Below are 14,181 nucleotides of genomic sequence, written 5' to 3' on the forward strand. Positions count from 1 at the left end.
CACCTGTGCATCCTGTAGACATCTTAAAGCTAATTTGTTTAAAACCTCATTCATTCATTCATTAAACAATGTTATTAGCCAGTGCCCTAGACATTGGAGGTTCAATGGTGAAAGTCATATCCCTGACAGTACTTATTGACTCATAGGGAAGGAGACATTATCCAAGTAATTGCACGGAGGGAGAAAAACTACAAACTGGAGGATGCCCTGAAGGAAGGAAAAAATGCCCTTCTGAAAGGGTGTGTACGAACAAGTTACTCTGCTCTCAGAGAGGCTGGTGCTCACTGAGGAAGTAATCTCTGAGCTAAGATAGGAGGTTGAAGAGGACAGGAAGACTCTCAGTTGCGGTGAAGCACTGCAAAGCATCTGTGAGAGCCAGTGTGGCTGGAACACACAGAGCGAGGTGGAGAAGGTTACGGACCAGATGAGAACTGACCACATAGGAGCTTATGAGCTACTTTAAGGACTTGAGTCTTTATTATTTGAGCAGTGCAAAACCAGGGAGAGGATTCCAGCATGACCAGATTGTGTGTGTGTGTGTGTGTGTGTGTGTGTGTGTGTGTGTCTTCTAAACTGCATTTAAGTTGGCTATGTGTACGTTTAAGCGTATTTGATCCCCTGGGTTGGCTGTTAGTTGTTTAAAACTTTGCTAAAGAACACACCTATGAAACGTCCATAAAACGTAAATATATAGCGCAATAAATTTGTATAATGTAAGCAACAAGGATCCGCCACTTATATGGTGAAATCAAACATTGCCAATTCTCCAGAAGCTCTTTGTACCTCTATTCCAATCACAACTCCCTTCTTCCCACTGAAAGGATACTGAGTACAATGTATGAAGTTTCATAGTAATTATTCTTCTATTATTTTATAGACTTACCATCTAAATATGAATCCCTAACCATTAGTTTCCTGTTTTATGTTTATATAAATGGAATCATAAAGCATATGTGTAAGCATTTGTGTATGACTTCACTCACTGTAAATTTTGTTTTTCCAATTTGTTCATTTTAAATGAATATATGTAGTTCATTCATTTGGGGGACTATATAGGATTCTTTGTATGCAATGATTTATTTACCTATTGTCTTGATGGTAGACAATTTCAATGTTTCTCTCCTGCTGATTACAGGTAATGCTATTGAGAGCATTTTTGAATATCCTGGAACACATACACATGACATTTCCCTAGGAAAAAATACTCAGAGGTATATGCCATCCTACATAACAATATATGCAAACCTGCATACATGTAATAGTAATGTAATGTTATGTACTATTCTATCTGTTTTCCTATATTCTGTTTTTCATTATTTTGTCTTTCTGCATCATTATAAATTATTCCTTCTTCTCTATCTTCCAGTTAATTCATTTTCTCTTCTGTATCTTATTGAGTTCTTAATTTAGGTTACTGTTTTGGTCATTGCATTGCTCCAAAATTTCTATTAGTCTCTTTTTTAAAATTAAAAAAATAAACCTGCCTGACAGATTTTTTAAATGAGCAGTCTGTATCAGCACTATCTAATACAATTGTCTACTATGATAGAAATATCCTATAAATCAGTATTGTGCTATAAAATATCAACCAACCACCTCATAGCCATTGATATGTTGAAATGTAGCTAATGAAGCTGAAGAATTGAACTTTTTGTTAATTTGAATTGTTTAAAATTTTAAGTTAAATAGCCACACATTTCTAGTAACTTCCATATTAGACAACAAAGGTCTATATATTATGATTCTATAATTATTCTACTTTCACCATCCACTTACACTTTTAAAATAAAAACTTAACATGCTCCATTTGAAAAACTTGAAAAAAAACAATTATAATCAATTAAGCAAGATTCACTTATCAACATTCATATTTTATCTTATATATATACACATATATATGTATATTTGTGTCTGAGATTGTCTGTGTATGTTTACAAATACACACACATATGTGTAATATACAGAAGATAAATTTTTGCAACATCATTATAGGTACTTTTATAGCCTTCCCTGTTCACCTAACATTTATCAAAGAATTCTGTTATTAAGTAGTCTCTAAAATAATTGTCTATAACGATTATGTAAGACATCCTCTTTTGTTTCTGTCTAGATTTAAATATTCTCCTATTGCTAAATATTTAGACTTTTTACAATATTTTGCTATTATTGCTCACAGGATTATGAATAGCCTGTGAACCTAAAATATGGACTTTAAATCTAGTTGATTTCTTAGGATTACTGAAATTAAGGTGGGATTGCTAGAATAGAGGACCCGTTGACTAAGTGTGTTTGTCATATATTAAATTGATTTCCAGAAAAGTTGTACCAATTTGTTTCCATTGGAGAAACATAAGAATACAGCCTCTTCTTATGGATCTATGCTTTGTCATCTGACTTGAGTTTTTACCACCCAGCATAAACTCTCTAAGGACATAAAGCATATCCTCAGTTTGATACGCAGGATTTTTCTCAATTCTATTTATATTTGAACTCTCTGAGGATTTAAGGCTTAAGCTACTCTGTCCCTTTTGAAACTTTCTCTTGTATTTGCCTCCTTAACACTGTGTTATTGTGAGTTTGTTCTATTTCTCCTCTCCCTCTTCCTGTTGCCTTTCTTTCTTGTCTCTACATGTGGCATTTGCCATAGTTCTGGTCTTTAATATCGTTGTTCCGTAACCTCTCATGAAGTCCCCTCCCTGTCCCTTATTCAGCTCTCCCATCTTCAAACCTAACTCTTAAATCTATATTTCCAGGCTGTCATGTCTTCAGAGATCAAGTATGCCTGTCCCTACTGTCGCCCATCATGTCTAGGATCTGCGTTTTAACACTACCCCTGCCCCCACCCACCCTAACTCAACGCCCTGTATGTTCTGCTTTTCCCTTTATGTAAGTAATCTCATTGTTACTTGGGTTCAAAAAAACCTCACTTTTTTTTTTTCTTATCTCCTTTGTCTCACATATTCAGTCCGTCATCAATGAATGATTGAATTCATTGATGACGGACTGAATATGTGAGACAAAGGAGATAAGAAAAAAAAAAGTGAGGTTTTTTTGCAGTTTCAATCAAATCATGTCTAACCTTCCATTACTGCCGCTTACATGCTAAAACGGGCCCTTATTACCATGGCAATTTACTCTTAAACAATGCTCCAGCTTTTAGACTTTCCTGTTATTAATCTAGTCTTCACAATGCTTCTAAATTCATCTATTTAACTTATCACTTGGCGGGTACGGCTCTCTTCATCAGAAGCTTTCAATGCCTCCCTGTTGTCCTCTAAGTAACCCCCAGTTTCATAGTTTGTCATGTAGCCAGCCAGCCAGCCAGCCATTCAAAATTTGAGTGCCTGCATACGGTTTATGTGTAGAGCAGTGACATTCAGCTACTGGAGATACTAGGCCCTTGCGTGAAGAGGTCTGGAAGTGCCTGGGAGTTGACCTCCCCTGAGGCTTCCACTAGCATATGACTGAGAAATGCAGCTGTAAGGAAGCCCCAGATCCATTGCCTGGATTTTAGCAGCTCTGAGGCTTAGATTACATTCCAAAGTTTCCCCATAGCATCAGGCTGCAGCCCCTCTGTGGGCCTTTTTCCTGGGGTTCCATCCTTACCTGGCCTCCTCTTGTTCCTTACCCAGCTTTACCTACCAGCTACCCTGGAAGTATTTCCTTAATAAATGACTTGCACTTGAATTCTCCTCTGCTGTTCCTAGGGTCTGCTTCTTAAACAAACAAACAAACAAACAAACAAACAAAACCTTGTTAAGACACTTTTATTCAAACCAGAGACATAATCACTACTGCAAATGAGCTTACACCAAGTAGAAAAACAGGTGTGTGAACCAACTCTTTCAACTTTAATATGATATCTACTATAATAATGGTGGTATCAAACTCCAGTGAGATAGAAAAGAAATACCTACCCCAGATGAGAGAATTCAAACTGGGATGTCTGCAACCTTAAAGTAACATCTGACCTGAACTTAAGAAGTAAGACTTTTTACTTACAGGAAGGAAGAGAGAAGCAGGAAGGAAGCAAAGAGAAACTCTTCATAGGGAATAACATGGGCAAAGCTACTACGATATGAAAGCATGAAAATTTTCAGGAAATACAAATAACTCAAATTATTTATTATTATCAAAGGACAAAGGGGGAGGGACAGAGGATTGGTTCTGGCAGGTGAGTAACATGGAAGAAATCTGCACTCAAAACATTCATTAAGTGACATAGAAGGACTTCATCTGTTTTATCTTTTGAAGATGGTAAACAAATGAAGAAGCCAGACCAGTGATGCCGTCAGATTTAGAGTTTTAACTATTACTCTGGAGGCATCATGGAGGGCTGGGAGAGTGAAGGTTTGATAGTTGCATTAGGCTTAATTCAGGAAAAAGATAATCAGAAATTAAATATGGTGGGTAAGAAAGGCTTAGGAAGGAGATAATAAGAAATATTAGAAGGAAGGACTGGCAATAGTTGGTAATTTATTAGGTCTGGGGATAGATATAGAAGATTCTAGGCTTTGGACCCATCTCAATGACCAAATCCATTGGACATTTTTTAGCCTTCATCTTACTTAATCTGATAGCAGCATTTCCCTTCCTTCTGAAGTTCTCATTCAATTGTTTTGATAGATTTTCTATATTCTCCAAATTCTCTTCATCTATTATTAATTCACTTTTTAAATAAGGTAGGTAGTTAAAACTGGAATTATAATGTACAGACTACTTACTAAAGAACTGCTTAAATGAATGCCTCAAAGGATTTAAAATAACCAGAGTTTATGTGAAAAAACTGCCCAACCTCACTGGTAACCAAAGAAATGTCAACTAAAAATAATAATATCAGATCAGCAAAAATTTTAAGTGTAAAATATCCAGTTTTGGCAAATATAAAGAAGAAAACATGCTAATGCATTGCTGGTGATAGTGTAACATGTACAAAGTTTTGGAGAACAATTAAATAATAATTGTTACTTAATTTTAATTTTATTTATTAAACTTATTTAATAAACTTATTTTATCTCCCATATTAAAATTAAAATGCTCATTTCCTTTGATCCAGCAATGGCACTGCTAATAATTTAAAATAAAAGTCAATCTAGATAAATATATGAAGATGCTTATTACAGTATATTTGTAATAGCAAACATCTTAACTTATTTTAAAGTCTATTAATAGAAACTAATTAAATATAAAATGGTCATTCTACAGAATATTATTCAAATATAAAGAAGTATTGATATGAAAATGGCCAATAAATATTTTGTTGCAAAAGAATAGTGAAATGAGTGTGTAGCATGTGGCCTTGTACTCACATAGTGAGAATATACATGCATTAAAAATTTCTAAAAGGATGCACTCAAAAGTGCTAACACTCTTTGCAGCCAGTTAAGCCGACTGTGCTCTTTTCCCCATGGGGGCCCGGTGCGCAAGGGCTGCAAACAGCAGCCTCCTCGGCAGTGTATGCAGCCTGTTGCCTGTATGGGTTGCCCTAAGGGACCTTGGAGACAGGCCTTTCCAGTGGACATTAATGACTGGCATGCTGTCCCCAATCTAGGCTCCAGACAGGTGTGCGTGGTGCCTTTGGAAAGCCCCAGGGCACAGTGGCCAGGGTCCACATTGGCCAGGTCATAATGTCCATCCGCACCAAGCTGCAGAACAAGGAGCATGTGATTGAGGCCCTCCGTGGGGCCAAGTTCAAATTCCCTGGCCGCCAGAAGATCCACATCTCTAAGAAGTGGGGATTTACTAAGTTGAATGCAGATGAATTTGAAAACATGGTGGCAGAAAAGCGGCTCATCCCAGATGGCTGTGGGGTCAAGTACATCCCTAATCGTGGCCCCCTGGACAAATGGTGGGCCCTGCACTCGTGAGAGCCTTGGCGCTGTCCCCTCCCTACCCATGCCCACCAATAAACCCTACTTTCTTGTCAAAAAAAAAAAAAAAAGTGCTAACACAGTTTACCACTGGGGCTTGCAGATGCTGTATATTCACTATTGCCATATTTTTTTCCCATTACCAGCAGTAATTTGGCCTTAAAATAAATGAAAAGAAAGGAACAATAATGGGATAATGAGGAGGAACAGCTTAGTTTCTTACATGTGTGTGAACAGAGGGGATGGGAGATAAAAATTCTATGTAATTCTGTTGGAATTAAATACAATTAAATAAAAATAAAATCCTCACATTAACGCCTTAAAATAGGAGGTGCATTTACATATAGGAAGATAGAGGCTCCTTACATACTCCTTGCCTAACGAAGGACTAGAATGCAGATCTCCTGACCCTTTCCCTGGTGCTCTCTCCATTATCTTAAGCAATAGAGTATCTACAACAAGAAAATCAAATCAACTGAGATGCAAATGTTCTCAGCCATTATTTCTGCCTTCTCTGAATATATGGGATTGATTTTGAGTTCTTAAATAAGCCAGAAATTTTGGAGAGTTGGCTGTGGGACCCTAAAGTTTTGATGTATACTGCTCAGAATATCTCAATTCAATACCATCCCTCTAAAAGGATGCTTTCTAAAGCACTGAGAAATATGGCTCATCTATGTCGCTAATTTAATACAAGAGAAATTTTGAATTGGAGGCAAATAAACTATGCAGTAGCACTGTAAAGCTTGGTAAGGAAGAGTATGCCAAACAGCTTACCCATTCCACAGATAAGCTGACATATCTCCAATAATTTTCCTCCTAAGCACAGTATAAGTGAAATATTAGCACGTACGATCTGGGGCAGCACCAACTGATTGGTTTGTTGCTATAAATTATAAATGCCTAATCTTATAAAATTTCAAATATCACTCTGGAAAATGAGAAGGCATCACTAAAATGTGAGTGAAATGACTATTACGTGCTTCCTTTAGTTAGAATTGCCTTATATTGAAAAAAATAAATGATTTACTATCCAAGAAAACTTTTTAATTACTTTACCCATCTACTTCTAGGAAATTACAAATAAATTTTGTTACTTTAGGAAAACAGATGGATTTGCTGTATGCAACTTTCAGTACATTAGCAATGAATTCCATCCTAGTCTTGTTCAGGATCCTTCCTCCAATGCTTCATTCAAATTACCACTGATTTTTACTAGGTATTGAAATGGATACATAGCAGTTTTACCCAATATATTTGCCAAATTCAGTATTACTAATTTAATAAACTGGGAGAGATAAAATGGAAACAAAAATTGGTGAATATTTAAAGATAAAATCTGGCAATATGTCAATGTTTCTGTTTCCTTCTATAATATAATAAATTATAATTCTTCTAATTGAAAAATACTATCAATAATGAAAATCCTATATTACATATAACCAACATTTTTGTACATACATCAGTTCTTGCACACATTCTGATTCCAGTTTAGTAAATTGATGTGTAAATATATTTTGTAAGACAGATGGTCTTATAAGAAGATTAACTTGAAGTTGAGGTAGACTAGTGAAATAAAATGTCCATTTCCTGTGCTGGAGAACACTTTCATTGAAATTTGAAGTGCAGATATTAGTCTCAGGATTTAAATTTTATCTTTAGGTGTTTGGACTAAAATCTCTACATATATAGAGGAATTACATGTATTCTGTAATTTCCCAGTAACATACATGCTTCTGAAATGCAGGATTTAACAAGGAGACTAGTGTGATTTGATGGTTAATCACAAATATTTGACAGAGGAGCTGTTTTATGGGCCTTATAGTTTCCTCCTCTGCTTCAAGAAAAGATCTCATCTGTCCTTAATATTAAATTCAATTGAGTTCTTAAATAGGGAAAAAGCCTGCCCTGTACTACATGCCTCTCAACACTAATGGTGGCATTAGGCTTAATTTTCAGTAGATGAGAATATGTTTATATATATAGTCATAAAAAGATATTTTGTCCCCAAATTTGCCTGACATCTGTTGAAAGAAAGTACATTTCTGATCTAGTTTTTCAGAGCTTTCTGGGATTTAGTGAACAGAGATATATTAATATGTGTGTACATGTGTGTGAGCGTCTGTGCTCGTAAAAAGGCCACGGCTAGTATTTCCAAACTGGATGTATTTAAAAAGAGGGAATAGATGCATTCTAGAGTGGAATAGGAGTTAGGGGACAGATAATGCAGAGAAGTCTTGGAAAATAAAAATGTAGAAAAGAGGCCATGGTTGGAACCAGAAGCACATGATTTTTTACTAAAGAGAAGATACAGAGACACAAAGAGATACAAAAAATAGAGAGACAGAAAGAGAAAAAGCAAACAGTAAAGATGGCACCATAGAGAATGAAAGAATGAGAGTTTTTCTTCTTTGCCTTCATGGGTAATAAAGGTTATGAAATTGAGGATTTCCGCTTAATCAAGAGAGAATAGCCCATAGCAAAGGACATACTTTCATCTATGAGCTGCGAGTAGTCTGTGAAGATTAGAGAGGATGGCTGTAATCGATGCCTGCGGTAGACCCTTGCCATTGAGCCGTGCCGATAAGGTGAATAAGTATTTATTTTATTTTGGGACATGTTTGACTTTGATTGCATCTAAAGTATATATATTTTTTATATATATTTTATGTATATATAAAATGCAGATAATTCTGAATCATGATTTACCTGTGGATTGAGATATAGCCCAATGATGCTTTACCTAAAAGTAGATAAATTCATAAGTTGCTCTAAAAGTTTTGTAAATATGGCGGGCGTATTTCCTAGAAGTTTCAAATGAGCAAAAAGTATCCAGAAATACAATCAGGAGTAATTTCTGTGTTCCTATGAATGCTAGACACACTGAAGAAATATTTAAAATTTTGTTTAGAACTATAAATGGTCTTTGCTTTCAAATTTTAAAATGTGTTTCCTTTAAACTTCATTTTCTACAAATTTGTTTCTATTACACATTTGCTACGAATTTCCTGCAAATTTGTTCATTTGTAGGCATTTGTGAATATATGCATATGTGTGATTGCACATAATTTTTAATGAACTAGTTAAATAATTTAAACCTTTCTAATATTAATATATTTCGTTATGGGAAAATTTCAGAATTCCTTTTATTCTCAGTAGTAACTATTGTCATGATAGAAGTTCTGATACTATGAAAATTCGCTGGGAACTTTGACAAAATAAATCATCCTAAGGCAATGAAAACATATTTTCTTGCTCCTGTTTCATCGTACTTGGGTATAACAGAAATGGTGAGACTAAAAGATCCAGGTATCTAAACTGCGGAGGGCAGAGAGAGTAGCAACAATCTGCATTTTCAGGCTAAGTTTAGGCAGTTTAGAAGCCAAACCTTGTCAGCATTCCTTTAGAATTGCAATATCACAGCCAGCAAGAGCATGTTTCAGTCTTTCCACAGCTGTGTGTCGTTTTAAGAGATTGCATAGTTAATGCTAAAATTGCCTCTGACTACTCTGCTCCGTAAGATTTTTGATTCTTGCTTGGCTGAAGTCCCGATTTTGATTTTTGTTGTTTGTTTCTTTTCATGGCAAAGTAATATTTAGCTCAACAATGTTTTATTTGACATTAAGAGAAAATATATTTGTTTGAGAAATAAACCTGAATTCGTTTTTGGTCTGCAGTAAAACTTTAACCTTATATATTTGGCTTTTAAACATTTTGTGCTCATGAAAATAATGATTATATAGGCCTCATTCAAACTATAATTATAGAAATAGATTTTGAATCAATTAAAATATTTTAATGAATTTGATTTGAAATGTTTAAAACATGAAAACAGTAGTGGTTATAAATCAATAACTGCTTATACTGTATATAAAACAATTTGTAAATTTGTAGAACATTTATAGCACATTTGATTTTAATTTCCAGATAATACTCTGAATAATATTCTATTCCCATAATAATAATACCACTATAATTGGAATAGAAAAACAAAATATATCAAATGATGGCTCTCTATATATAATGCTCAGTAATTAATGCCCTGCCTTTAATTATACCAAAGATTACTTACAGTAATGTACTTCTGTGTAAGTGCAAGGGTACCGCTTTTGTAACCAACAGCTAAGCTGCCTATCCTATGTTCTCCCGAGGACAGCTCAGCCTTAAGGATCTAATTCATGGTCATTTCCCATTCCATTTTTGTTTTTACTTCAAAGCTATGGATCTCATTCACGTTTTGTTTCCTGAGACTACCCTCCTCTCTCTACTCAAAGACCACCAGACATGACTGCTGCCATTCCTTGATCTCCATACCTTAAACACACACTGCATATTCATAGGCACTTGGGCACACATGAATGTACACACAGCTTTCACAGACATGCGACAAGGGGAACTGTGTTGCTACATTTTCATGACTCTTGCCCGTAGGTCGGGCACACATTTCCTGTGCCTCACAGGTTTGGAGCATATCAGGCAGACTTGGGAGGTCCTTTCAACATCTGGAAACTTGGAATCACGCTAGACACCTTGCTCCCTTCATTTCCACTCCTTAGGTGTCCCCAGGTTGTAAACAGCAGTTGAATCCATCTCCTTCTTTTCATTTTTCCTTTTGCCACTGAGCCTTTGTCCATTAAACCTTCCCCTCTCCCTGCTTTGTGATAATCTGCTCCAGTATCCTTGGCCTGCTCTCATTCCTCAGAGAGAGTAGACCCTTCCCAACTCAGAATTTTGTACAAGGTGTCCTGCCCAGAAGCCCTCTCTACTCCACCCCACTTCATGTCCCTGTATATTCAAGTCATGATGTTAGTCCGGAAGTCGCTTCCTCTGGGATCATGTTCCTGAAACACAGACAAGAAACCTGGTTGTTTGCCAACACATACCCTACGTTTTTCTTACATAACATTTATTTATACTAATAATTTTTGCTTAAATAATTTTTAATGTTTCAGTCCTTTCCCCTTAACATGTAAACTCCAGAAGATCAGAGCCTTGTTCACAACTGATCTCCAGCACCTAGCTAGTCCTTGGTACGTGATTGGCACTCACCGAATTTAGATTTTATAAAGAAATGAATTAATAGGTGCTGTACATACGTGTAGGCAGCCATGTGGAATATAAGTGGTGATCATTTTTGGAGACAATAAACCAAAGTGAAAGTTGCCAGAATCAAGGAAATGGAGCTAAACTGGGAGCCAGAAAGCTAATGGATATGGATGTCAAGACAACGTGGCTGGGTAAACACTGGGTACACAGAGCAGTGATCAACACGAGGAAGCCAAGGGCTGGGGAGGTCTACTGGAAACTCATAAGCAGATTCCAGGAATGACTGGTTGTCCCCAAACATTATTTTTATTCATGGTCTAGAGGTCTGTCTCGGTTGGGGACAAGAGTGCAAAAGTATTTTCTCTAAATATCTCACCGACTTATGTTTCGAACTATAGAGGACCCATTTCTCAGTGATGTTCAGTTTTTTTTTTTCTTTCTGCTAAATCCTTTCTGTGTCTCCATTTAGATTGCTTTCTCATTCTTTCTTTCTAAGCTTGAACTAATGATGCAAAGATGGTCAACCCTATGTAGGTATGTGACTAAGATTATAGAGAGGCTAGTTGACAAAACTGGACCACAGAAAGTTACAAAAAGAATTTGCCCAGCATTCAAGGCAAAAAAAAAATCAGCTTGCCCTCCCAGGTATCCAGAGCCACCTCTACTGTGTATCTACTAGCCCTCAGCTTTTTCTTTTTTTCTAAGGATAAGTTTTTACCTTTTCAAATACCTCGCACTGTTCTCCCTCTCCACATATACGATGCTTTCATCTAGTCCATCTGGCAGTGCTGTAGCGGGAACGTGACTACTTGTTACAGCAAAAAGGCTGCTCCTTGGTCTGATCTGCATTTTCCAGGTAACTTTCTAGGCAGCCTATGATCCATCAGTTTGCCCCTCAGTAAACCTCAGCAAAAGAACACCCATAAGCATAGCACAGGGGCGTTCTAAAGTTTGACTAGTATTTTAGAGTGTTGCAGATCCTAAGATAAAAGCAGTCAGGGAGCTGAAAAAATAGCATTATTTATTTAACAGACTCACTCAGGTCTTCCCTAGTCACTACATTCTATCTTATACATGTAACATAAAAATCTCCATGAAAGCAGAACTGAGTCCTCGGTGAGAACATTCAGAAATAAACAAGCTTGAGAGGAAAGCCTTGTAACCCATGCTTTTCACCCTTCTCCTATGTCACCTAAGATAGTGACCAGATCCGAGTAGGTGCTCGACAATGGGACATGCTAAAATAATCCTTAAAAGTGTATATAATTCAAACAAATGTCCATAACTCTCTCGGGAGGCACTTTGGATGACAATGAAACCAACTGTCTTTTACTTTAGAATTTGTGAGTGTTAATCATTTTACCTTTCCAGCTTTTATTCTCCATGGTCAGTCATTTTATACTATCTCCTCTGTTTGAGCCTCTACCTTACCTTTCCTTTTATTGAAAAATCATTATACAGGCAAAATGTAAAAATATATTTATTTAGCCATTAGTAAATAGCTACTAAGTCTTACCATTAGTCTTAGCTACTAAAATATATAAAAGCAAAGCATATGTATTTATATATGTTTATGTGTATATGCATTGTACATAGATATAGACAACTATATCTGTATATGTGTGTATCTATATCTATATCTAAATCTATATATAGATAAGGAGATACATATCTCCTACTCTATAATTTATGATTGTTATAGCAAGGAATAGACAGCTCGACTAAAAGTGTTTTAACCAACAATGAAAATGTCTCATTTTACAAAATAGAGAAATAGAGAAATCCAGAGATTGCAAACATTTAAGGATAATTGATTCTGTGGCCCAACAGTGCTATCAAATGCTTAGGTTATTACTATTATCCTCAGTGTCAACTGATTTTTTTCATCAACTAGAAATAACATACTAGCTTCCATCTTTCATAGTCTCAGGAAAAATATTTAAAAAGCTTGAAGAGAAGGTGTTCCTTTCAGTGTTAAGAGTGAGATAAACCTCCTTCAAGAACCCCGGTCGTATGTCTCCTCGCATCAAAGTTATATTCTATGGCAGGATTAGCTCAGTGAATTTATGTTCCACCCTGGATCTGTAGAGGAGCCTAGTCTCCTCTCTAGACCATGGCTACCTGCCATAAAAACAAAGTTGGGTTTCAGCTAATAGAAGAAAAGTAGAAACTGGCAGGTAGGCAATAAAGAGGATGTGACATTTGTCTCAAGGGATTATTAAAGAGACACCTAAATAAAGGGATCTGTATTAATCAAGATACAGTCAGGAAAACTGAAACCATGGTAGGTATTTCAAGCAGGAAATTGGCCACCAGATGTTCAAAGGCTGAAATATCAAGGAAGAGATGCTAAAATAGTCCATAAATTAATAACTTCAGGAAGCAGCTGCCACACCAGAGCTGGGGGAACAAAAAGGAAGAGGTGGGGTTGCCAGGATATAGCAAGGAAGGGGCCTCGTAACGACTGGTACCAGTTACTCTACAGGTGAAGCCATGTAATTGGTGCTCAGACCACCAGGGGGCACTGTGAGTTGGTGCAGGCACCTATAAAGAGGACACAGAATGGCTGGTGCTCGGTGTGTCAAAAGAAGCTGGAGGCTGAAGTTGTGGTTGTCTTTTGTTGCCTTGAGAAGCTGACGTGAAGTATAAGCAGAAAAGTCATCCCTTCTGCCTTCGTCCTGCCTTCCGTTCTCCCTCTTGTGTTTCCCGCCAAGAGAAAGTCAGCTGGCAGGGGAGTCGGAGAAATGTTTGCAAGCTTGACAGCACAGAATACAGGATGGTGGACTTGGGGCTCAGAGAGATAGTAGGTGATGCAATAGCACAGTATCTTGAAATTTTGAAAATTTTGAAATAGCAGCGCATATATACTTTTAATTATATAAGTAAAGTTCTTGCATTTTAGTACATGATGGTGCCTCTACCTGGAATGCTTGTTTCTAGCTAACACTATATTCTTTACATCTCAGCATAAGAGCAAAAGATGTTTTAAATGCTTTCCTGACCTTCCTTAACACCTACTGAGAGAATTATTTAGGGAAAGTGGCTTAGTCATCTTGAGCATCTGTTGTCTCATCTTGAGCATCTGTTGTCCCATCTATAAAATGGGATAATGATGTATCTACCTCAGAGGTTTGTTTTGAAGATGGAATAAGCTTAAACGATAATCTCTTTGATTTAGTCACATGTAAAATGCTTAATTGATCATTGTTAAATATTAGTATTAGTTCTAGGACTCCCCCAATTCTAATTTACCAAAAAATAAATA

At 36.5% G+C, this 14,181-nt stretch overlaps 1 protein-coding gene and 1 non-coding gene across 2 annotated transcripts in view; both read left to right on the plus strand.

The window, feature by feature from the left end:
* Window positions 1–14,181, plus strand: part of GPC5 (glypican 5) — a 1,366,876-nt gene that overhangs the window by 1,160,096 nt on the left and 192,599 nt on the right. The window lies entirely within an intron of this gene.
* LOC132509065 (small nucleolar RNA SNORA70) lies at window positions 5,373–5,507 on the plus strand. The gene has a single exon (XR_009536885.1). It is a non-coding gene; the product is annotated as a small nucleolar RNA SNORA70 (small nucleolar RNA).

The sequence above is a fragment of the Lagenorhynchus albirostris genome, chromosome 18 (assembly GCF_949774975.1).
Source record: "Lagenorhynchus albirostris chromosome 18, mLagAlb1.1, whole genome shotgun sequence".
NCBI classification, from domain to species: Eukaryota; Metazoa; Chordata; class Mammalia; order Artiodactyla; family Delphinidae; genus Lagenorhynchus; species Lagenorhynchus albirostris.